The sequence below is a fragment of the Lissotriton vulgaris genome, chromosome 6 (genome assembly GCF_964263255.1).
Source record: "Lissotriton vulgaris chromosome 6, aLisVul1.2, whole genome shotgun sequence".
Classification (NCBI taxonomy): Eukaryota; Metazoa; Chordata; class Amphibia; order Caudata; family Salamandridae; genus Lissotriton; species Lissotriton vulgaris.
Genome location: NC_141694.1, coordinates 1481839041 through 1481851211, shown reverse-complemented (window position 1 = coordinate 1481851211; position 12171 = coordinate 1481839041). Strand labels below are relative to the sequence as shown.

Here is a 12171-nt window from a genome sequence, read left to right as displayed (position 1 = left end):
ACTATGCGAGGAATATCAGCTTTTAGAAGGTGTGTTTCCTGAAGGAGGATAATGTCTGGGTTATATTGTAGAAGGTAGCGCCATGTTTGATGTCGTTTGTTGGGAGAGTTAAGTCCCTTAATATTAAGGGATAACATCTTCAGGGGGGAGGCTGCAGCTATAGGTACGTCAAAACCTGGGATAGTCCGTCATGCCACTGTAGAAAGCAAGTTGGGATAATGGGGGGAAGGTGCAGGGATTTGTCACTCTTGTCAAGGGGAGGGCACCGTCTGGAGGGAATTCCCCACCTGCCATAGCGTAGGATGTACAAAAAGTAGGAAGAAAGGGGAAAAAAGAGTACAGATGTGTACTATCAAAGAATATATAACCAACATTGGCCAACCGGGCCTCAATGTCCTGTTCCAGTTGTGGGTCAGCCTAGACCATAGGGCTCGGGTGATCCCAGAGATGTCACACTCCCGAGAACAGGTACGGGGCGGGTCATCAGCCTCTTGCGGGGTCATCTGGGTGGGTAGTCCAGTACCATCAGCACTGCAGGTAGGGAGCTGGGGTATGATCGATTCCAGAGGTAGAGCGCCAACCCCTTTGGGGTCTGAGACAATTTCTGGGGTCGGCATACTCTTCCATTTGCGAAGGTGCAGTTTCAGTCAGTTAGGGGGATGGAGGTCGGGAGTTAGTTGCAGATCTTTCCCCCTCCAGGGACCAGATATGTTGTATAATGTCATTCTTGTCTTGGGAGGATGATTGTTCATCAGGATGCGGTGAGCGCCGGTAGCGGCGCATGGTAGACCATGATGGCTTGGCAGGTGCCCGCGCAAGGGGAGGAAGACGTGTAGGACTGGGATGCGGTGTTGAAGAGAGGTGGAGAAGCTGTCCCTCTTCTTAAATAGACCTTAGCATCCGGCACTTGGACTCCCACTAAAAAATGAGAGCGAATGGGTGGCCCCACTGATATGAGATATTCAGGCTTCGCAGTTTGTCCTTCACTGGTTTAAAATCTCGACGTCTCCGGAGGGTAGTGGGTGCAAGGTCTTGATAGATCTGAATCTTGGCCCCATCATTGGTGAGGTCTGGTTTGGCGCGTGCTGCCATAAGTATAGCTTATTTTTCTGTAAAGAATTGGACCCTGCCTGCGGGGCAGGAGTCCCGATGAGCCCAATCCAGGGCCGGTGGAGAGGCATCATCATCTCCCCAGACCTCATGCCGGAGCTGCCCCACATAAGTCATGATGTCGTTCTCCTCTGCCCCGAGAGGAACCCCCCGGATGCGGAGGTTGTTCCGGCAACTCACATTTTCCAAATCTTCCTGTTTCAGTTGCAGCTCAATGTGTTGTTCCTCCAGGGTGGCCAGGCGCTGCTAGAGCTGTTGTTGGTCATCAGTTCGGGCACCCACAGTCTTCTCCAGGCCATTCACTCTCTCCCCGAGGTCCATGACCTCCTTCTTAAGCTCCCGGACACATGAGTGTACCTTAGTACACAAGGAGCCTATCTCAGTTTTGAGCTCTGTCATAGAGGTAGCCATAAAAGCCTGGCTGACAGGTGGCGAGTCCCCTCCAGTCTGTGAGGCTACCTCCCCAGAGGTCGTTGTGCCCGCCTTTCCCCACATCGCGGCAACAGGATTGTCTTTTGGGGGTGCCCCTGAGTTCTTCCCTACTTTGGTGCGCGTCATCTCCTGAGAGCAACTCTCTCTCAACAGCGCCATGTGCAGGAGCTAGTGAGTGGTTGAAGGGTCGTTAGAGAGTAGGATTGGTTGCCAAGTGCACTTGCTTCGTCTTAGTTGGCGGGGATCAGGGTGCATTGCACTGGGCACAGCAGGTAATAGTGCGACGCAGGCCAGGTAGAGTAGACTAGACCTCCGTACACAGGGATTCTCTTGCCTCCGCTCCTCACCTGCTCAAATGGTGTGCCTTTCAGGAGTCGGCCAGGAGCAGGACGCCCATGGCAGGGAGAGGTGTAAGGTCGTGCCCAGCCGTATGCCTGCTAGGCAGGGAGGTTGCCGCTCAGGATCCAGGTCTCATGTGGGCACGGCCAGCCCCACCAGAGGTCGATGGTCTCCAGCCGTCTCTACTGATCCGCTAGACCCGTCTGTGCTAGTGGGTGTAAGCTGCGCCATCGAAATGCTGTCAGGGCAGGCTGCGCAGGGTTCCCAGTGCCCAAGTAGGAGAGTCAGTCAACAGGGGTTAGGCCGGATGAAGCCCCTATGCTCGCGGGCCTTGCACCCGCGTCCGGAGGATGGCGCTGAGCGAAGAGTGTGTTGTTCTAGGGGCGCTTGTCCTGTAGGTTCAGCAAGAGAATGGACATGGGTCACGGGTCCTGCAGGCATCACGGAGGGGGACATTAGGGCCACCCTCGCCAACACTCAAGGAGAAGCCACCAGCGACAGGGATGCCAGTTGCTAGCGACCCCCTGTTGTCAGGTCGATCAAGCTCTCAATTGCCTAGAGAGTGGTCCGCTAAGGCAGGCCTCAGACAGGTGCAAGGCAGTGGGGCTGCGTGGGGCAGCGAGGTGCGGAGGCCAGGGGGAGAGGCGTGGAAAGGCGATTCAGCAAAGAGCGTCCCCACCCCCTACACCTCACCTGTGCCGTGTTTCAGTGCTGCCGGCGTCCAGTTTTCGAGCAGGGAGAACCAGGAGGAATGAAGACCCACATCGGTCCGTGTGCCCACCAGTCCGGGGAGTCACCACCGCTAGGCCAGCTCGCCGCCGGGGCGCCGCCAAATCCTCCAGGTGCCCGCGCTCACCAGACATGCCCCAGTTTTGCTTTGACGGCCATTCAACCGATGCGGGATAGGGTCTCCCCCTCAGCTGCTCGTGTTCACCGCTCCCCGCCACACACCAGTTCCGGGGGGGAGGTTGGGGCCTAAAACTATGATCTCAGCTACCCGGGATTTCACGATGCTCCGCAGTGCATCTGTGGTGTCTGCACAGGAAGCTCTCCACAGGGCCCCCAACATTCCTCGGGCCCATGATCCGCACACCAGAGCAGCCACCCACTGCACTGGGCACCACAGTATCGCCGCAGACAATATGGCGGTTGCCGCTGGTTTCCGCCCTCAAAGTCACAGGGTCTATGCTTTCTGCAGAGTTAATTCCCGTCGGCTCTCGCGCAGATCCGGGCTTCGCACTCCGCTGGTCCGGTGGCTCGCCCGCCGGGCTGGGGAAGTCGATCTGCAGCGCACAGCACCGGAGGGTGTCCAGGGCACAACAACCAAGATGACGTCTCGGGTCTGACCAGGGAGGTCCAGGAAACCCCTCTCCCGCTCCGGACCGATCCCGAATACTGTCTGCTCCAGCAGCAATGTCCCAGCTATTCCGCCGTCTGCCCCAAAACAGCGCAGCACTAGAAGGATTCGGGGGGGGGGGGCGCAGAACAGCTCTTTTCATCCACTGTGAAGGCCCAGACCCGGGCACCTCAAAATGGCGGTCGTCCCGGTCCGGAGGCCAAGATGTAGCGACCACCCCACCGCTGCCTCCGCCTCCAGACAGCTCTTCTTCCATCAGCAGGTGCCTCTCACCTTTCGCCAGGTAAGCCCCCCGCTTGAGCTGCACCGACAAGCCCCCAGCTCCACTGTAAATGCTTTAAACAGCAAGGAGCGGCCGGAGCTCCCGCGGTGTGCGTCTCACTGCATTCCCAGCGAGACCACGCCCCCAGTGTTTTTTTTAAAAGGGCATAACCAAAGAAGTGTAACTACAAATCCTTTCCAAAAGGCATGGTCTATATAATTAAGGTCATGGCTTAAAACATGTAAACGAAAATCCTGTTTTTCCCACAGCATGCCACCTGAATGGTATGTGGGTGCCTCTTCTTAATTTTTCTGTAATTGCAACCAGATAAAGAAAGCAGGAACAGATCTAAACTTAAAAAAAGCTAGACCTGTTAGGTTTATATCAGGTTAATAATTTTGTTGTGAATAATTAGTATTGAAAATGTTCCCATTCTAAAAATATAAGACCGTAAATTAAATTAGTACGGTCTGTATAAAGAAGAGTATTCTTTGGAGGGTATCATTCACTCCTAAACTCCTCCTCACACCTCTTTCCTCTATAGTCTCTCACTCTATTACCAATATTAACCACATATTTCTGAAATCCTTCATCTACATATCTTTCATCATACCTTGTGTTTGCAGCATATCTTTTTGCGCTCATTCTACGTACATCTTTTAATCTCCCTTTCTTCCCTATCGCTCTCACACATAACCCACCCACTCACCCATAAGCCCAGCATTTTCGTTTTCTTTGGTGGTGTTCATGTCTTGACGGCTGTGGATCTCCTTCACACACGTTCCGCAATCACTTTTGGACAATTTGTGACTGTTCCCCTGTGCGCTCTGCCTAGAGGCACAGGATTAGATGAGCGTATAGTTTGATTACTTTATGACCTACTTACAGGCACTGTGAGAGACTCTCACTCCTCCAGAGCTCTCAATCGTGCACCGTCATAAACATCCATCCATACCTGAACTCACTCGAGGACTTTGAGGTGATTTAGTTCACATTATGCACTATACACAAGAGGCCCAGACTGCTTGAAAAAAATACAGGAACACAACATCTGGAAAAAGCAAATCCTTTTAGGGAATGCAAGATGAAGTAAAGCATGTGAAATCGAAACAGGGACTGCATTGCTGACATGATTTACTTAAGGATGTTTTTAGTCCTTGGCTATTGTTGGGGGTGTCGGTGGAGGAGAAGTGGCCTAGTCATGTTAACATCTGGCTCAAAAGGGCTGCAGGGGCGGCGAAGCGCAACCTAGCCAGGCCATGGGGGGCAAGCAGGACCCCGGCGATTATTGACTGGAAGGAAGACTTACACTGGGGCCAACTAGCTAAACAGACAGTATACAGTTCTCGGGGTTGCCCATGCAAATTTGAAAAGGTATGGGGACCATGGAAGTAATATTGGGGTATAAACAACCAAACAGGGGTGCGGAAGTGGATGTTCTCAATGTTTAGTGGGCCGGGGGGGTGGAGTCCAAGACTAGCTCTGGTGCTATAGGGAATTCTCCAAGGTTTCGGGGCGGGCGAGGGAATGTATTCAGAATATGTCAAGGCCCCCTGCGAGTTGCCCGTTCATTACACTGTGATCCGCCTTAACTGATTTATGTCATGAATCAACTGCTCAAGAAAAAGAAGTATTAAAAAAAAGGATGTTTATTGGCCTTCACAGTAATTGTTGAGCTTTCAATCAGTGTTTTTGCTGTAAAGTTAAGGGCATGAATTTAGTGCCCAGTAGGTGCCTTTCACAGTCTGTTTCAATTACTGCTGGATCTGAGACCCATCTGGACCTGGCCCAATTAAAGCCCTGTGCACAGCTAAAGTTACTCAATGCGAGCCTTCACTTGGGAAGGGTGCTACAGCCTCCGCTGCACAGCTCAAAGGTAGCAAGGCTGGTGCATTGGAACAGCTTAACTGTTGGAATGGACAGGCATATCGCCCTCCATCTTGAATCTAGTCAAACTTGTTACAGCAGTAAAGTCTTGTAGTCCATGATGCTGGATGTTCTGCTGCGCAATAGTGACTTATAGCTGAGAGCAAAGTAAAATAAACTCTTCAATAGTAGATGACTATTCATTTAATTTAATTCTGCAGTGCTGTTAATCTCAGATTAATGCAACATGCACCAATAATGGACTGAGTGGTTATCAAACAACAAATGGGTACATTTGACTGCTGTCTTTACTTAATTTTTGTTAACATATACTGAGGGGGCGAAATCAGGCCCAGCACCACCCGCAATTAAAATAAAATGTTCTAGTTCTTTTCTCCAGCTCTGTGGCATTCAGCCTTTGTACTCTTTAGCAAGGGGCAGATTTGCCATTTGCCATCACCCTTCTTCTCACACAAGCTTTAGATTTTAGTTGGCATTCCTAAACGTGGGACAGATAGCTCCACAGCTCTGTTTGTTGTTGCCCCCTCCTCACAGCGCACCCAACCACTGGTGCTGAATAATATGCCAGAAGGCAACACAGAATACAACAAACTCTGCATCTAACCACACACATTAATCTGCGTGAATAAGTTTAACTGCAAGGCAGCATTGTTTGTATAAGATGGTGAACTCAAAGTCACATTTTAAAATATTGTAAGTAGACATATGCGAACACACACACGCATGCTCCCAAAATATTTATGACTGACCTTTGTAGGTGCCCCCATCCAGTTTTATCTGTGCCCCAGTGTGTGCTCACTTAAAATTCACTTCTACAGACGCCACAGCAAATACTGTTTTTCTCCTCAGATGTATTTACTCTGATGGCGTCTCCTTGCTTGTTCTAGTAAGTAACTTTCTTGCAATGGGCTTTACTGTTTAAATTAAAAGCACATTTTAAACTTTTAACTCCTAACTCAATTAATGGTCCAGAATCGAGCATACCTCGTCGCCACATTGTAGTATTTGCTTCCCACACATAAGAATGTTCACTTTTTAATTATGCACAAGTTCAAGTGCAAACTTATGTAAGTTCCTCCTTGTTATGATCTGCTTTTCACAAAAAGGACAGACCTTACAGACACATTCCCCTTGGGCCAAAATACAACACTTACAATACTTACCCAAGGCGAGAATAACTAAGACTTGCACCTCACTTGCCAGGAGAACTCATAACAATTTTCCGACGACACATGCTGCCTAGGAGGGAATTTGCCATCCTCTCTAAAACAGAATACTCGCCTGGAAAATCCACATACTCACACAGAATCTCCTGCCACCAGGAAGAGACCAATTGGTATATCTGGGATATATTTATTAGTACATGATACACAGTAGGCCAAATTGTATCACTTCTAGACAACTAACAATTAGGCGATTACTAAACGCAATCAGATAAACATATGTAGAAATATATGTGTATAAATATATGGACCTGAAAAAAGAGAAATAGGTAAGCAAGAACAGTAGGAAAATAAGAATTAGTGGAACACCTCACCAACTGTCTGATCATCCTGCTCCATTTCGCCAAAGGGGAGTCCGGATCTTCTGCCGAGCTAGGAGACAGTAGTGACACTATACGCCACAGCTGCACGTCTGCCCTGTGATGAACTTCCACCGAACAGAACCCAGACACCTCCTTTAGTGCAACTCCTTGCGAGCCTTGCCCCCTTTTCCCATCAGAGTTCGTACCACTCCGCACCAAGGCCACAGCTTCAGCCTATCTGTTATGGCTTCAGAGCAGAGTGAGCACATACCTCTGACAAGATACAGTTATTTCTGGTCAGTTAGGTGCGAAAAACAAGTGAAAAGGAAAACATGCCCTTGTCACCTAGTGAAACTCAGAAAATGGCGACAGCTTAGAAAATTGAGTCACTCGATCATAAGCCTCTATTCACGCAAAAGAGCAAAATTAGTATGCAAGATGACATAAGATCATGCCAAAGCCCATAGCAAGCGCTGCCATTAAGCAAGACAAAGTCTGAAACAGAAAGGGACATAATCAAGCCCTACTTTGTAGCTTATTCTTACTAGGCAGGCCTACACATCACTATATTATGTTCTAATAGGCTAAATAAGACTGAGATGGTGATGGTGAAGGTTCGACGGACATCATCTGGCTACTTATCCACATAAGTGGCACGTTCATTACATTCCACCCATGACCATCGTTCAACACCATCTAACATACAACAACTTTAAACAGTATGCAAACCATCCCTAGAATAATAGGAAACATAACCTACAGAATGAGCATAAGCAACTCGAGGACGGAGCAAATTAAAATGATTAGGCATACACTGAATACATCAACATAATGCGATTAGAAAGCAAATGACCAAGAGTGCACCACCCAAAATAGAATGAAGCATACCGAAATTAGGTAACCACCTAAAAAACCAGTCCCACCATCCTATGTCAAGGTTCTATTGAACTTCAGATGACAATTTATGCACAGCCGTAATATGAGACTGGATGGATTTAGAGTGGTCAGAAAGATTAAAGCAACACAACCCATCAAAATCAAAACAGCCATGGTCATGTTTTAACAGCAAGTAATCAATAGCAGCCCTATTCTGCAAAATAGCTTGTTGTGTACCACGCATATCAAGCAAAAATTCAGATAAAGCTATTGAAGTGTGGTTAATAGATTTAACCATAAGACAAGCCAATTTACTAATAGCTCTGGCGTTATAAATTGACAGTTTAGGAATCCCTACAATTGAAGCAGCTAAATTAATATATTCAGATTTAGAAAGCAGATGTAAATTAGACTCGTTGTTTATCCAGTTGAGAAACTTCTCTTACAGTTCGACTATGAACAGAAGGATTCAAAGAAAACATCATAAGACTCGGTCTCGTTAAAGTACAAGGTCCATCTGAAATGTTCGCTGGAATAAAGGACCAAGCGATTTCCGCAAGAAAATACCCATCCAATTGGTAATAAAACAATTATAAAATGACTAGCTGCAAGAATAGTATGGTTGCACATCATGGAGGTACAAACTGAAGTGCACATATCAGTTCGTCGATCAGAATGCAATGTCTTTTCACGTTGAGAAAGGGTTGACAAATTATTATTCAATCTAATTTGTATGCATTTGCCAATCAACTTCGGGTCACATGTAAAATTATAACAGACTTCACCTTCAGTAATGTTGTAGGTAATAATCTGGAACATTCGCTGTCCATTATAGTTGACAGTTTCAGGACAGGACCTACAGAATTCATAGATTGAGAAATGTAATCGAACATCATCAATGTCTGCATCAGCATCCGTATGAGAAACGTTGAAAAACTGCAGTAATGGGTTGGCACAGTCACAAAACAAGTTGTAACCACGTCAAGGACGCTTCTCATGTTCGACATGCATAAATATGAGCGATTCATGAAGGTCTGCGCCAAATACTCCCAAACATTCGCCTTGTGGGTCAGAAACAAGTTCGCTTTGCGCTGACAGTAGACTGCCTCGCCCTGGGACCCCTCCAGTCCTTCCCGGCTCCACTCACACCATGCCGAAAAGAGTCCAGCGACGACAAATCCAGCAGCAACAAGCCATGCAGTGATCTAAAGAAAAGGAATCAAAACAGCATTACTCATTCTCGAAGGTAACATTTATCAGCAGGAACAGAATCCCATTTCTCTTTCCGGGGTTTCATGATCAGAATTGTATTATCATCGCCCATGGCAATCACTTCTGCCTGTTGAGGGGGTTGATTGGGTGACTGAACCCACATTGTGGCTCCTGGATTTTTATCAGTGGAGCCAAAACCTCCTTCTCCATGTACAATCAGGAGGGTTGGGGCATGCCCCTTTCTCACCACCCCTCCGAGTACGGGCATGATGACAAAATGGGAAACTCTGTCTCCGGGCTGAACCACTAAATCCATGTCACCACTATTCAACAGGATGATTTTGATCTCACCCTGATAGTCAGAGTCAATGATACCAACCAGCACCTGGATGCCTTTTAGAGCTAGTCCAGATTGAGGGGTAATCAAACCAAAGTGTCCTGGTGGTATTTGGACATCAATTGCAGATTCAATAAGAACAATATTCCTAGGTTTCAAGGTATACTGCCTCAAAGTGTGTAAATCAAGACCAGCAGCTTCAGGAGTTGCTCTGTGTGGAGCCAAAGCTCCAGGAATCATTGCCCAATAAACAATTGTGTTAGTAGCCGTATGAGGCTGAACATTCAATGACTGGGTCTACATTCGCATTAAGGGAGTCTCAGCATTAGTCAAGGGTCTGTTATTTAAAATTTGTAATGCAGTCAACAGATTATCACTCCAATTTTTTAAAGAACCATCAGAGAGCTTTTTTTGTTGATCTTTCAAAAGACCTTTCATGCGCTCAATCAAACCTGCGGCTTGTGGGTAGTAGGGTACATGAAAAATCCATTCAATATTGTGTTGCACACAATAATCTTCCACCATTCTCCCTTTAAAATGTGAACTGGTATCATACTGAATATGTAAAGGAATTCCATAATACAAAATCAACAGATCTGAGGTTATAAGTGTATTTACCTAGGTAGCACGTTTACATGGAAATGCAATCAAATATCCAGAGTAAGTGTCCACGGCTGTGCACACATATTAACAACCTCTGCTCACTGGTAATGGTCCTATATAATCTATTTGCCAAATCTGTGCTGGTAACTTACCTCTGTTCAATTGACCTATCACTCTCTGTGGGATAGATCTGTGTTGAGAATGCTGACAAATAGGACACTGCAGAATCACTGTTTTAGCTATATCTCAGGGAAGATGTATCCCTCTATTTGCTGCCCACCTGCTAGTAATTTGTTCTCCAAAGTGTCTACATTTCTGGTGTGCCCACCTCGCCATTCCGACCAGGTCAGAATGATGTGCCTCCGCCTCTGCCTCCAAGATGTTAGCAATGAGGTTAAACCACCCATCAAGTGAATCAATCGAACAGTGAGCATCAACATGATATACAGTAACTGTGCTCTGGGGAAGCTTGTCCCACACGTTATTCCACAATTCATTTCCCCATACTTCTTTTGCATGTATCTTCCAATTATGAGCATGCCCCGTGGGAAGCCATGTAGCTAGCCCATTAGCAGTAGACCATGAACCTGTATAAATATGATATATTCAAGAAAACTCTTGTTTCAAAGCTTGGCTTGGTAAACAGCATAAAGTTCTGCAAACTGACTACTCTTTCCTTCACCAGTCGTGCTCAACAATTTCTGAGTAACAGGATTATATGACACTGCTTTCCACGGTCTCTTTGCTCCAACATACTTGGCTGAACCATCCGTAAACCACACATGCTTTCTGTCCTCCACGGAAAGATCGCTAAATGGCTTACCCCACTTACCCGGAGATTCCTGTACTATAGGTACGTTTTGCTTCATGTCTGTCTCTTATATTGGTGCCTGCGCCACTTTCTCATGCAACATTGCTGTGCCTTTAGGACCCACCCGGGCCCTATCTTGTATATACCATTTCCATGTAATTACACTGGCTTCTTGTGCATGTCCAATTCTATGAGTTTTAGGAGAACTCATAACCTATTGCATTATTGGAATCTCAGGTCTTAAAATAACATCTTGTCCTAGAGTCACCTGCTTAGTATCCACTAAAGCCCAATAACATGCAAGTAATTGTTTTTCAAAAGGATTATAGCGCTCACCAGCATCTGGTAGTTTCTTAGTCCAGAACCCCAAAGGTACTTTCGTTCTACCCTGCTTTTGCCATAAACTCCAATTTGCATACGGTCCCTGCACAGTCACATTCAAGTCAACATCACCATCTCGCACCGGCCACAAATCCAAAGCATGCTGAATAGCCTCTTTCGCCAATTCAAAAGCTGTTTGCTGCATCTCACCCCACTCAAATGCATTTTTCTTTTGTGTGACTTTGTACAAAGGGGCCAGAATCTTACTCAAATGAGGGATATGTTGTCTCTAAAATCCCCCCAAAAAACAATACATTTCTGAGTCTCTTTTCTATTTCGGGGCACTCTAAATTCCTTAATTGTCTGTCTCACCTGAGGGACCACTTCTCGATTTCCCAGATGCCACTGAATACCCAAAAATTTCACACCCTGTGCTGGACCTTGCAATTTATCAGGATTAAGTTCCCATCCCTTAGTTTGCAAATGTGTTATTATTCTGTTTAACTGGGTCTGTACTTGCTCTTGTGTCGCGCCTTGTATCATTATGTCATCAATATAATAACAAATTTGCACTCCAGGAATTACTGATAACTCAGCTAAATGTTCTGCCACCAGCCGGTGACATATTGTCGGACTATGCAAATAGCCTTGAGGTAAACTTCTGAACGTCATTTGTCTGCCATTCCATGAAAACTAAATTGTTCCTGACATTCGGGAGCTATACAGATCGAAAAGAAAGCATTAGCAATATCAATGGTCGCATACCAGGTCCCTACATGTCTTTGAATTCTTTCTATCAAGGTAATAGTATCAGGGACAACAAGAGTCAAAGGTGGAGGATGTTTATTCAACTCGCGGTAATCCACTGTCATGCACCATGAATTATCACTTTTGCGCACCGGCCATACGGGATTATTCCAGGCAGTAGTGATTGGGACCATCACTCCTGCGTCCATCCGATCTTGAATTGTTGCACTAATCTCCTCATGGCCACCAGGAATTCTGTATTGTTTCATAGATCTCACTTTGGTCGCCTGAGGCAACTTCACAGGAGGAATTTTCAAACGACCTACTCTCACAGAATTAGCTGAAATATAAC

At 46.5% G+C, this 12171-nt stretch overlaps 1 protein-coding gene across 6 annotated transcripts in view; it reads left to right on the top strand.

Annotated features, from left to right (window-relative positions):
• EHBP1 (EH domain binding protein 1) overlaps window positions 1–12171 on the top strand; it is a 1903610-nt gene that overhangs the window by 950617 nt on the left and 940822 nt on the right. The gene's annotated exons all lie outside the window — the stretch shown is intronic.